Here is a 14,948-nt window from a genome sequence, read left to right as displayed (position 1 = left end):
CATCATGAGTGTATGATTGGTCACATGTTGTTATATGTCACTTACATGTTTTTATATGTCGTTTGGTTACATTATCGCATGTTTGGTTACATTCTTGTATGTTCGATTGCATTCTTGTATGCTTGGTTGCATGTATCATTCTTTTAGGTTTGGTTTCAAGTATCGTTTGTTTATGCTTGATTACATGTGTTTTTGCATGTGTGTGGTTGGTTACGCATTTATTATGCATGTTAGTATTTGCATGTGGTCAAGTGTACAATGATGTAGTGGTTGTTGTCATGCATGAGGTCGTGGTATGCGTTGTTGTTAAGGTCATGCATTGATGATTGGACCCTAGCTAGAATGATGGTTTCATGGTTATATGCTTATTTATTATGTTTCTATATGCTGTCATGATTATGTTATACTTGTATTACATTGATTTGTTGGTCTTGCAAACAAGGTATCCTCCCCAAACTATATTAAGGTACGTTGGTTTTTTGTGATTTGGTTTAGCTGACATGATATACCTTGCAGGAAGAAATATCAAATGGCTAGCAATATGGTAGACTGCAAAGACTCTCCCTATGAATCAAATGAGTAGTATGTTGTTGGGAAATCTTCCTATTTGGAAGATACATTGAAAATATTAAAGGACAAAATAAGGATTTGTAAGGTAGATAATGACATAATCATGCAGACACAAGAGAAACAAGCAAAGGTAAATGCAATGATACTTTAGAGTTTGTCATATTTGCAGCGACAGGGACCACATCGGATTAGCTATGAGCAGGAAGACAAAACTAATGGGGCATATGGTAGTAGGTGACATGGAGGTCATAGGTCATATAGAGATGACATGGTTAAAGATGGAAGATTGTTTGATCTGAAAATGAGATCTTAAATCAATATTAAGGTATTACAGACTCCTGTGTAGGCATGCCTATATTACTTAATGCAACGGATCGAAAAGATTGCGAATAATATAGGCAATGAGCAGTTAGAAAACATAACAGACACACACATAAACACAACAAATAATCAAGGAGTTCACTAGATTTCCTGGCTATGTCTCCTGGTCCAGCTTTTAGTGTTAACCTCTATATTAAGTCTTTAAGAAAAAATTATTACAAGAGTGAGCTCAAAACAGAGTCTCAACCAACAGTGACATCAAAGAGGGATCTGCTCGAAAACCTCGAGTCTAAAAGAGTGCATAGACTCTCCCTATATCATGTTCCTCTATTCAATATGCCTCAATCTGACTGACTGACTGTCTTTATGTGACTGTCTTCAACTGACCTCCTTTTCTATGCTGCCATTGAATGGCTTTTAAGCCTATCGGCGCTATCAGTTCAACTCCATTCTTGGGCTTTCTGGCTCCCAGTCGCTGTCCGTTCAAATCCCTGTTGAGTGTTAAACAATCATTGCAAAACACTCTAGGGTATGGTGGCCACCTGTTTTCAAACGAAAAGGACCAGCGCGGGTGAAAATCCCAAAGAATTGCTTCTTTGTTTACATAGAGAAATACACAGGAAAAACTCTAAAACAGAGGAATCGGACCACTGTTATGCCTCGTCTGTTATCGGTCCTTTGGCATCCCACACCGTAGATCTATTCTCATCCGACGGTTCACATCCATCCCGATCATCCAACCTTCTCATGCATTCTGCATCATTGATCTACGACCAATTGATCTGACGACTGATGTGCATTTCAGATGGCTTACTTGCGCGAAGATCACCTGCCCGAAAAAGCAGTTTTCTCTCTCCTTGCTATGTGCTACGTGTCGATCAGTGTATGGGATCGGGAAGATCCCGTCCAATACCACTTACTGCCTGAAGCCCGCCTGAAATATCATTTACCTCAGAACATAAATTATGTAAGGCTGCGTTTATAAACCTTTCGAGTCTGCCATTCTATCGCAATATCACAATATCACATTATGTGGCCAAACATCAATACACGAGTAAATACAAAGAAATCCGCAAAAACCGAACTTCAAATATATTTAGATCTGACCTATAACCCTTATCGGGTCCGGGTCTATCGCATGTCGCATATCGCGGGTCTTTGTATTGTTTCCAGTCCAGTCGCCGATCTTCAATCGCCGATATCGACATATCGCATATCACCCCTTTGCAATGCCATGGGCCATGGTCCATTCCCCTTTGGAATCTACGATGTGATAATGCCATCTCCATCGTTGATCTGCATGCTCGATCAACGTCCGTGTTAAGTCGCTGGATCGTGATCGCAATTCCCACAAGGCTGCCTCTGATACACTCCGCTGGCCTACTCCGATGTGATATCTCAATTTAATCTGGGCTGTTGATCGGTCCGATCCAATGACTCTGACTCAACGATATTTCAACCTTTGCTTTAATCTGTTTTCCGCCATTCTTCATGGTTTTTCTTCTACAATAGTGTTTTCTGATAGTATTAAAGACTTAGACTTAGAGGTTTTAGGATCCATTTTGGATCACGCCTTCCCACTGAAAAGCTTTTGGACCACCAAAAGTTGGTTTTTAGGCATCGATCAAGTGAGGATACAGTTCCCTCACTTGTCCAATTTCTATCCATCGTGCCTTGCTTGGATTTGAACCTTTGAGTCCCACTCTCAGGTACTCAACATCCCCTCGATCCGTAGTTCTTACCTTCCTGTCCAGAACTGTGTCCTCCTATAACTCATTCAGATACTCATGCAACAAATCCCCAATAGAAGGCAACTGACTTTGCTGTTCAGGATCTTCAATCAATGAAGGTTCATATAATCTCAAGTTCTCTGCATTAACGACTAAATAGATCTGCATATAAGCTGGCAAATCAAGGCGAAAAGCATTTTCACCAATTTTATCAAGTATCTTGAAAGGTCCATACCTTATTGGTTTTAGCTTCTTACCTTCACCTTGCATTCTGTCTTTGCTAATGTACAACCAGACTTGATCAACAACTTGAAAACTATGCTCAATTCGATGCTTGTCATGTCTTGCCTTGTACTTGGCTTGACTTCTTTCCAGCTGTTCCTGTACTGCCTGGTGAATTTCCTGGATTTGTTCAATGAACTTAGTTGCTTTGTCCACATCATTGTGTCCATCAACTACTATGTCTTTACCAAAGACAAAATCCAAGGGAGACTTTGGTATAAAACCAAAACAAGTCTCAAAAGGAGATCTCTGAGTAGAAGAGTGCTTGGCACAGTTGTAAGCATGTTGCACATAACACAAATGCTCATACCAAAGCTTGGGATGCTTGTTGCAATAGCCTTTGAGCAACTGGATCACTATCCCGTTGACCACTTCTGTCTGACCATCTGTTTGTGGATGAAATGCTATGCTCTTCTTCAATCTGGTGTCCATCAACTCCCATATATTTGACCAAAAGTTCCCAACAAATCGAGAATCTCTATCAGATACAATAGAAGTGGGTAACCCAAAATGAACCCATACATTCTGAAAGAACAACTTTGTTGTTTGTTTAGCTGTAACCTGCTTGTTACATGGTATCAAAATACACATTTTACTGAATCTATCCACAACAACATACAAATAATCATGACCTTTCCTAGAATTTGGCAATCCCCCAACAAAATCCATGGCAACACTTTCCCAAGGATGAGAAGGAATTGGAAGTGGAGTGTACAAGCCTAATTTTATATTATTGGGCTTGCTTGTAGCACACATAGTACACCCTTTGATATATCTAGAAATTGTCTCATGCATTCTTGGCCAATAACAGAACCTTTGCAATTGTGCAAATGTTTTACTTACACCAAAATGACCTGATATGAGAGAAGTATGTGCTTCTCGAATTATGTTAACTCTTTCATTTTGTGGAATGCATAACTTTCCAAAATGATATAAGAGTTGGTCCTTTACATAATAATCCAATTATTCTACTTGCTTACCATGACTTAAAGTTGCATATACATCTTTAAAATCTACATCTTGAGCATATTGTTCAATGTAACTTTCATGCCTTACTGAGTTATGCTTAAGTATAGTAGATGCATTTATGATTGGTCTTGATAACATGTCTGCAACCTTATTGTGTATGCCCTTATTATATCTGATGATAGGATGAAATTACTGTAGAAAACCCATCCACCTATAATGTCTTGATTGCTGCAAGTTAGTTTGTGAGTGCAAATATTGAAGTGGTTGATGATCTGTATGTATGATTGTTTCTTTACCCATTAGGTAATGTTTCCACTTTTTCACACTTTGTACTAATGCATACAATTATTTATCATATGTGGGATAATTAACTACTGCAGAAGTAAATGACTTAGAATGATAGCATATGGGTTTACCGTGTTGCATCAACACTGCTCCCATGGCATAGTCACTGGCATCTGTCTCAATCTCAAATGGATGTTGAAGACCTGGCAGTGCTAGTACTAGTGCTGTATTGATTTTTTCTTTTAAGGTGTCGAAGGCTTTCTACTGTTTTCCTCCCCACTTAAACACATGTTTCAATCCTGTTAAAGCATGTAATGGAGCTGCAATCAAAGAAAAGTTAGCAATAAACTTTCTCCAGTATTGAGATGCCCCTAGGAAACTCCTAATCTCTGTAGCAAATTTGGGCTTAGGCCAGTTCACAATGACTTCAACCTTAGAGGGATCTATCTTCAATTCACCACCCCCTACAATATGACCCAAATAATTTAAAGATGTTCTGCCAAATTCACATTTTGACAGTTTTACATAGAGATTTTCTCTTTTTTAAACATCTAAAGTCTACTTTACATGCTTTACATGGTCTTCCCATGTCTTACTAAAAACAAGAATGTCATCTAAATAAACAATTACAAAGTCATCAATTAATGGTCTGAGTACATCATTCATAACTCTCATAAATGTAGTAGGAGTATCAGTTAAGAAAAAAGGCATAACCAACCATTCATAAAGTCCTTGCTTTTTCTTGAAAGAAATCTTCCATGCATCATGTTCTGCAACTCTGACCTGATGATAACCACTTTGCAAGTCTAACTTAGAAAAGTAAACTGCTTCTTTCAATTGATCTAATAAATCATTAATACAAGGAAGAGGATAACGATTCTTGAACGTTATTTTATTTAGTGCTCTATAATCAATGCACATTCTCCACGAACCATCTTTCTTTCTCACTAGCACGATTGGAGATCCACATGGTGATGTGCTTGGTCGTATAAACCCTTAATCGAGCAACTCCTATACCTTCTTCTTTATCTCTGCATTCTCTAAAGTTGACAACCTGTACATTCCAATGTTAGGTAATGGAGCATCTTGCTGCAAACAAATATCATGTACTATCTCTTGCTTGGGTGGCAGACCTTTTGGTTCTTGAAATAGATCATCATACTTTGAAACAACTTTAACTAAATCAGCTTTCTGTTTAGAATCACAACCTTCAAATGCATTGGATTTTTTAGGATCCTTTGCCTTTACAACCATTAGTAAAAACTGCTTGAATTCACAATTCTTTTCATTTGTCCTGATTTTATGAGAGAATAGTTATCTTTGAGTTTATGAACTCTTACAATATATTCTATTCCATCTTTAGTGAGTTGATACTTATTCTCAGCTCTATATAAAATATCTTTTCTATCATACAAGTATGGACTTCCCAAAACAATACCACATATATCCAATGGAACTATATCTAACTCAACCTCACCTACAAATGTTGATCCAATAACAAACCTAAGTTTACATTGTCTCGTTACTTGTAGCTGTGTTTTATCACACACCCAACCTAATGGATATGGCTTCTCATGAGGTTTTGTTTGTAATCCCAACTTCTTTACAATTGTTTCAGAAATCAAATTTAGTTGTGATCCACTATCAAATAAAGTATCAATCTTATTGTGCTTGGAAATCGCTCTAATACGAAAAATCTCATTTCTTTCCCTCTCATTACTTTCATTATCAACATATTGTGTAGAATTACTTGTGGATGCTTCAGAATCTTTACCTTTAATACCTATGGCTGTAGTTGTTGTTTCATCACCTGAATCTGATCCCAAGTCCTGCTGAATAGCAGCAACATTCTTCTTCTTCTTTCCACCAAACTTCTTAGGTCTCCATTCTGGATGCAAAGACCAACAATGTGCCTCATTGTGTCCTTCTTTCTTGCAATGAGTGCATGAAGGTTTATCCTTCTGTATAGTGTTTTCTTTCCTCTCCTTCCATTTCAGTTTTTTCTCTTCCTTGCTATTGCTTACAGAATAATTAGATGATCCCCCAACCTTTGGGTTTACATTCTTACCTTTAGCTTCTAGATGTGTGTCTTGCACTAATACATCATCTAAGCTAGTGGGATTAAACATGAGAATAGTATGCTTTAAATAGCTAAGAATACCACCTATATACTTCAATAAAGTCTGAGGTGAATATAATGACATACCTAGAGTTAAAGCTCTCTTTTTGAATTCCTGAGTATAACTCTATACAATCTAACCCTTCAACTGACGAAGAGTTTGCCAACTCATCATTACCTGCTGCATGTAAGCTAAAGGATAGAATTGCTTTTTGATAGCAGAAACAAATTCATTCCAGGTAGAAATGATTTTACCATGTTTTTGCAGATCAGCTTGTGTCTTGCCTTCCCACCATACTAGTGCAGTTCCTCCAAGTCGAAGGCTAGCCAGCTGAATCTTTTTTCCTTTCTAAATCAACATTTTATACCCTGCAATATACATCAATTTGTCTTATCCAATTATCTAGCTTTTCTGCATTGAGTTCTCCATCATAAATTGGCAAATCAAACTTCACATCTAATTTGATTAAGGAAGTTTTCTTCTTCTTCTTAGAAGAGCTAGAAGATGATGAGGATGATGAAGGTGATGATGGAGGAGATGGTGGAGGAGGCATTTCCCCTTTCCCTTTGCCTTCTGGAGGGGCAACTAGAAAAGTTTCCTCTACTCCTTTGTCTGGTTTGGGTGTTGAAGTGCTTTCACCTCGACCCTTAGTAAATTCTAGATACATCTCTTCCACCATGGCTTGGAGTGCCTTAAAAATTTCCATAAATTGAGATTCTAATCCCAATGGAGTTTCTTCTGCCATTCTCCTCTGAGAATAGACTCTTCCAATCTCTAGATTAGTCTCAACAAGTTCTCCTTCTCCTAGTCTGAGCTTTAATCTAGTTAGCATTCAAAATCCAGCACAAGCTTGTCTAACCTTAACAAAACCAAAACCAAATGCTCTGATACCACTTGCTCTGAAAATGAGATCTTAAATCAATATTAAGTTATTACAGACTCATGTGCAGGAATTCCTATATTACTTAGTGCAACGGATCGAAAATATTGTGAATAATATAAACAATGAGCAGTTAGAAAACATAACAGACACACACATCAACACAACAAATAATCAAGGAGTTCACCAGACTTCCTGGCTATGTCTCCTAGTCTAGCTTTCAGTGTTGACCTCTATATTAAGTCTTTAAGAACATATTATTACAAGAGTGAGCTCAAAACAGAGTCTCAACCAATAATGACATCAAAGAGGGATCTGCTTGAAAACCTCGAGTCTAAAAGAGTGCACAGACTCTCCCTCTATCCTGTTCCTCTATTCAATCTGCCTCAATCTGACTGACTAACTGTCTTTCTATGACTGTCTTCAACTGACCTCCTTTTCTGTGCTGCCATTGAATGGCTTTTAAGCCTATCGGTGCTGTCGGTTCAGCTCCATTCTCAGGCTTTCTGGCTCTCGGTCGCTATCCATTCAAATCCCTGTTGAGTGTTAAACAATCATTGCAAATCACTCTAAGGTATGGTGGCCACCTGTTTTCAAATGGAAAGGACTAGCACGGGTGAAAATCCCAAAGAATCGCTTCTTTATTTACATAGAGAAATACACAGGAAAAACTCTAAAATAGAGGAATCAGACGGCTGTTATGCCTCGTCCGTTATCGGTCCTTTGGCATCCCACACTGTAGATCTATTCTCATCCGACAGTTCACATCCATCCCAATCATCCAACCTGCTCGTGCATTCTGCACCGTTGATCTACAACCATTTGATCTGACGGCTGATGTGCATTTCGGATGGCTTACTTGCGCGGAGATCACCCGCCCGAAAAAGTGATTTTCTCTCTCCTTGCTGCATGCTACGTGTCGGTCAATGTATGGGATTGGGCGGAGCCTGTCCAATACCACTTACCACCTGAAGCCCGCCCGAAATACCATTTACCTCGGAACTTAAATAACATAAGGCCACGTTTATAAACCTTTCGGGTCCACCATTCTATCACAATATTGCAATATTACATTGTATGTGGCCAAACATCAATACACGGGGAAATACAAAGAAATCCGAAAAAACCGGACTTCAAATATATTTAGATCCGACCTATAATCCTTATCAGGTCCGGGTCTATCGCATGTCGCATATCGTGGGTCTTTGTATTGTTTCCAGTCCACTCACGGATCGTCGATCACCGATATCAGCGTATCGCATATTGGCCCTTCGCAATGCCACAAGCCATGGTCCATTCCCCTTTGGAATCTGCAGTGCGATAATTCCATCTCCGCCATTGATCTGCGTGCTCGATCAATAGTCCGTGTTAAGTCGCTGGATCGCGATCGCAATTCCCACAAGGCTGTCTCCGATACACTCCACTGGCCTGCTCTGATGTGATATCCCGATTTAGTCTGGGCCGTTGATCGGCCTGATCCAATGGCTCTGATTCAAATATATTTCAACCTTCGCTTTACTCTGTTTTCTGCCGTTCTTCATGGTTTTTCTTCTGTGATAATGTTTTCTAATAGTATTAAATACTTATACTTAGAGGTTTTAGGATCCATTTTGGATCGTTGGAAACTCCGGATAGGAGAGAGGATAGACACAAGTACTATTCTAGTTCTGATTCAAATAGGCACTATGATCTTCATCATTATCATCCTTACAGGAGGATTGATAAGGGATACTTTCCAAATGAGTTTAAGAAAGAAAATCCATCGACTTTTGATGGAGAAATGAATAAACCACAGGATGTAGAGGCATGGTTTCTTGGCATGAGGAAGGTCTTTAGGTTGCATCACTATTCAGAGAACATGAAAGCCAGAGTAGCTACATTCATTCTCAAAGGTAAAGCAGACATTTGGTGGGAAGATGTGAAGAATTTCAAGTGTATTCATGAGGATTTGACTTGGAGTGAGTTTGAGTGGTTATTCAAAAATAAGTATTTGTCAGAGAGATACTTTGATGACATGGAAAAATAATTCTATGAGCTAAAGATGGGATCGATGACAAATGATGAGTACACTAGCAGGTTCTTGGAGTTACTGAGGTATGTGCCTTACCTCACAAAGGAAAAGGCCAATATTCAGAGGTCCATTAGTGGATTATTGGTTGCATTCAAAGACAATATTGAGTTCGATGAGCCTAGATAATTGGAGGAGGACATTTTAAAGCTAAGGCATTGCTACGAGCAATCGAAGCTCAAATATGAGGCTAAGCCAGACTGGAAAGGTAATGCAAAGAAAAAAGGAAAATGGGACAGAAAGTGATCAAGACCTCAGGGTATGGGTAATAAAGAGAATGCAGCACCATAAAATAAGTTCAATGCATCAGACAGAGGACAGGGATTTCGATCTAAGGAGCATAATAAGGATGCAGGTTGGAAGCCTATAGAGTGTTGGACTTGTGGCAAGGATCATTGCAGGAGAGATTGTTCGTAGAATTAGGGTGGTAGGCCTCAGATATATAGTGCACATGACGCACATACTATTGGGGATGTTGGTCAGAGCGTTCCTCGTATTTATGCAGCATTGGATAAAAAACCAGCATATCATCAAGCATTTATCATTGATATGGACGGTAAGTTTTGTGATCAAGTTATTTCTATTTTGATTGACCCTGTATCTAATTATAGCTATGTTAGTCCTGACTTGGTGGATAAGTGTGGTTTGAGTAAGAAATTGCATGCAGAATCCCAGTTAGTGCAGTTGGCTACAGGTACAAAGATGTGAGTTCACCATTGCGTAAGATATCTTGCATTTGATTTGAATGGTATGCCTACCGCGACACATTTGAATGTATTACCGTTAGGATCATACAACATGTTGTTGGGCACGGATTGGTTGTACCTTCATAGAACCAAGGTAGATTGTTATGACAAAGAAATTGAGTGTGTGGATGACAATGGAGAACCAAGATTCTTGTAGGGAAAGAAGAAATGAACATCAGTTAGGATGGTAATAGCTTTGCAAGAAAAACGTAGTCACAGAAAAGGGTGTGTGTTATTTGCAGTGCACATTTCTAGTTAGAAGGGTAAGGAAGTTGAGGATGCATATGTTTTGAGAAGGTACCCAGTTTTACAACAGTTCAAGGATGTATTCCTTGAGGATATATCAAAGTTTCCACCTCATAGGGAGGTACGTGTTTCTATTGGTTAGTGCCAGGGGAAGTTCCAGCACCAATATCACCTTACAGGATGACCACACCTGAGTTGGCAGAGTTGAAGCTACAGTTAAAGGAAATGTTGGACAAGGGATACATTAAGCCAAGTGTATCACCATGGTGCACCAGTCTTGTTTGTGAAGAGGAAAGATGGAACTATCAGATTATGCTTTAACTATAGGTAGTTGAACAAAGTAATTTTTAAGAATAGGTCTATGTTACTGAGGATGATGACTTGTTTGATCAGTTGAAGGGAGTGGTAGTGTTCTCGAAAATTGATTTGAGATCTGAATAGCATCATGTGAACAAAGAGGCGGACATTTACAAGACAACCTTCTGGACTAGGTATGGGCATTATGATTTTGTTGTAGTTCCATTTGGTTTGACTAATTCTCTAGCTACTTTTATGTGCTTGATGAATAATGTGTTGCGTTTGTATTTGGATAAGTTTGTTATTGTTTTCATTGATGACATATTGGTATATTTTAAAACTGAGGAAGATCATGTCGAGCATTTAGAAGCAATGTTGAGGTTGTTGAGAGAGCATCACTTGTATGCTAAGCTCAGCAAGTGTAGTTTCTTTCAGACTGAGGTACATTACGTGGGGCATGTTGTCTCCAAGGAGGGCATTGCAATAGATCTAGAAAATATAAGGGCCATCATGGAGTGGGTAGGTCCCAAGAATGTAGATGAAGTGAGATCTTTCATGGGGTTGGCAGGCTATTATAGGAGGTCCATTAGGAACTTCTCACAAATTTATTATCCTATAACATCATTGCATAGGAAAGGTAAGAAGTTCGACTGGACAGAGGAGTGTGAGGCTAGTTTTGAGCAACTTAAGCAGTTGTTGACACATGCACCAGTGTTAAAGATTACAGATCTGGACAAAGAGTTTGTAGGATGCACATATGCTTGCAATAAAGGACTTGGCAGAGTCCTTATGTAGGATGGACAGATGGTATGCTATGAGTCGTGAAAATTGAATGAGCATGAGAAGAACTACCCCAGACATGATCTTGAGTTGGCAACGATCATAGATGCGTTGAATATGTGGAGACACTATCTTCTGGGTAGGAGGTTTACATTGATAAGTGATCACAGTGGTTTGTGGTATCTATTGGACCAACTAAATCTAAATGGTAGGCAAGCTTGGTGGTTAGCTACGATTAGTGAGTTCGATTTTGAGATCAAGTACATCAAAGGAAAAGAGAACAGAGTGGCAGATGCTCTTAGCAAGCAGATACAAGTAAATCACTTAGCAGCTATGAGCTCCTATGGGATAGACTTACAGGATAAGATCATGCAGGCAGGTTAGTAGGATGTCAGATATATGGAGATTATGCACAAGTTGCAGCAGAGTGCTGGTACGGGTACATGTGATAGTACATGTACAGGTATAGGTACAGGTGATAGTACATGTACATGTGTAGGTACATGTAGTGGTAAATGTACAGGTACAGGTGCAGGTGCACAAGATGTGGACTATTGGCTTATAACAGATGGATTGGTTAGGTTCAAAGACAAGATATATGCACCAGATAACAATGAGATCAAGAAAGTGATCTTGAGGGATTTTCATGTGAAACAATATTCGGGTCATCCGGGTTATTAGAAGACACTAATAGCAGTGAAGAGATTTTATTATTGGCCAAATCTGAAGAAGGATGTAGCAGAGTTTGTGGCTAGGTGTTTTGATTGTCAGCGTGTGAAGGAAGAGTGTAAACATCCAGGTGGACTGCTACAGCCGATTGCGATTCCAGAGTGGAAATGGGAAGTCATTTCCATGGAATTCATCACAGGTTTTTTGAGGACAGTGAGACAACATGATTCCATCATGGTTATTGTGGATAGGTTGACGATAGTTGCACACTTCATTCCAGTGAAGTCTACATTCTCAGCTAGCAATGTAGTGCAGGTATTAATCAAAGATGTGGTCAGATTACATGGTGTTCCAAAGAAGATTTTGTCAGACAGGGATGCAAAGCTCACTTCCAAGTTTTGGAAGGAGTTGTTTGTAGGTTTGGGCATAAAGTTGGCCTTCAGTACAACTTGTCATACACAGATAGATGGACAGATAGAGAGGGTCAACATGATATTGGAGGACATGTTGAGAATGTATGTGATTCATCAACAGTGAAAGTGGGAAGAATGCCTTACAATGGTAGAGTTGGCTTACAAAAATGGTTATCAGGAGTCATTGAGGATGATTCCTTTTGAGGCATTGTATGGATAGAGTTGTAATACTCCTATCAGTTGGAGTGATCCAGTGAACAGGGTACTTATTGGACTAGACATGGAACAGGAAATGCAGGTTATAAAGAAAAATCTAAAGGCAACACCTGATAGGAAGAAGAGTTATGCAAATCGGAACACGTTTTCAGGAAGTTCTAGGTTGGGAATAGGTGTAATTTTGCATCAAATCGAAGAAGAACTCCTTACAGATTGAATCATGTGCCAAGCTATCACCACGGTTTTGTGGACCCTTCAATATCATTGAGAGGATTGGGCCAATAGCCTATCGACTTGCACTACCTCCAAAAGTGAAAATCCATGATGTTTTCCATGTGTCATTGCTTAAGAAGTATGTTAAAGATGTTGATCATGTGATTGAGTGGCTTGTATTACAGGTGGAACCAGATGGAGAATTCCAACTGGAGCCTCAGTGTATATTGCAGAAAAATGTGATCAGGGTTTGGAACTGAGAAATCAAGTAGATTAAGGTGTAATGGAAGCACTTTGGGCCCGATGAAGCTACATGGGAGATGGCAGATCAGATGTAGGCTATGTATCCTTCCTTGTTTTCTAGTTGAGGCAAAGAAATTTTAGTATGGTGTTTTGGTATATGTCTTGGTATATGTTTTGGTACATGTTTTGGTGATGTTTGGTATATGTAAATATGTATATGGATGTAAATAACGCCATGAGATATGTTATAAATCTCCAATAAGTGGTATGGGTGTCATGTCGTTATGATGTTATGTTTGTTATGTTTTCATGTTAGTTTGCTTCTCAACAAGTTGACCATTGTAAATACTACAACGAGCTAAGTTATAAATCTCCATTGGTAGTATGTTTTTCTTACAATGGATTTGTGGTTATAGGTTTTATTGAACATCGAGTATGGTGTTCTCCCAAGCGGGAGGGTTCTGTAACAGCCCTGGTGAAAATTCCATGTAATAAAAGTTAATAAAGGTAAAATAATAACCATAGTTGATGGGACACTTATTCCAAGTTCAATGTTGGGCAAGACATCCTAGTGTGGTTTTTCATTTGGTTATTAATGGCTAAGGAAATTGGAAAAGGAAATGGCTAAGGTTTTGGAAAGGCAAAATGGAATTTTTTCCACATTTATTTATGAAAATAATGGAAATTAGGAGAAAAGGGAGGTGAAAGGTCACAGGTTGCATGTGAGGAGGAAATTGAAGGAAAATAATGGAAAATGAAGAAAATAGAGGCCTCATTCATAAAAAAGGTTCTGAGGATCAGTTGGTAACCTTTTGTCTGTTCAATTTTGGATCTCTCTCATTATTCTCTCTCTCTCATACTCTTGAATACTTAGATTTTTCTTGGAGCACTCTTGGAGGGTGTGGCATACTTGGATTTTTGGAGTAAGAAGGCAAAGGAAGAGCAGGAAAGTGCAAGAAGACATTAGGATCAACAACTACAACGAGATTTTTTTGCAGGTACTGAGTTGCATGTATGTTTTCGTCACGCGTTTTGGAATGCATGACATATGCATGTGGTTCTTTGGCCATAATTTGTCACTAGCATGAATGATAGCCTAGATTGATAGTGGATTGCCTAACCTTGCCATTTCCTGGATAACCATGGAGATTGTGGGTTTATTTCCTTGTTTTGTTTTGGTTGGTTCTCATGTTTCCTTAGCTTGGGTTGAGTTATTATTTTATGGAAGCCCTATAACAACTTGGATTGAGTTACTAGTCCTGGAAGTCTTGGTTGGACAAATGCTCTAGAAGCCCTTGGTGGGTTAAGTTACTAGTCCTGGAAGCCTTGGTTGGATAAATGCTCTAGAAGGTCGACAACAACTATGGGTTGAGTTACTAGTTCTTGAAGCCTTGGTTGGAACAAACGCTCTGGAAGCCCTGGAAGGCTTGGATAAAGACCAATCTGATGATGGTTTTGTGATGTTCGACTATGAGGTAGAATCACTATTGATGGGTTGAGGTGTATGGCCTATGGAAGCCCTGGATGGTTTTGAATTTATGTGTTCTATGAGATCACATATTCATGCTTAGAATATGGCATGTGGGTGAATGGTTGAAGAGATATTTCGCTAAGCCATTCTATGGTCGGGTGGAACATGGAAGTCCCATCCCGGGTTTGGATTTTGCATCATCAATATGAGGTTATTTCTCCTTGTATTTCTATGAGTATTAGACTAGTTTATATGTGGATCATATGGCTATGATTTCATTGGTATTTATGTTGCTATTATGCTGGTTTTATCTATGTTTTATGACAGTAGCCATGTATGGATCTCATCATGTTTTTACTAGTAAATGAATGAAAAATGTATCTATGACCTAATGGATGAAATGACAATTGATGCATTGAGGCATAAATG

Source organism: Pinus tabuliformis, chromosome 3_1, assembly GCF_031772625.1.
Source record: "Pinus tabuliformis cultivar Carrire ecotype Pingquan chromosome 3_1, CPIR1, whole genome shotgun sequence".
Lineage (NCBI taxonomy): Eukaryota > Viridiplantae > Streptophyta > Pinopsida > Pinales > Pinaceae > Pinus > Pinus tabuliformis.
This window is presented reverse-complemented; position numbering follows the sequence as displayed.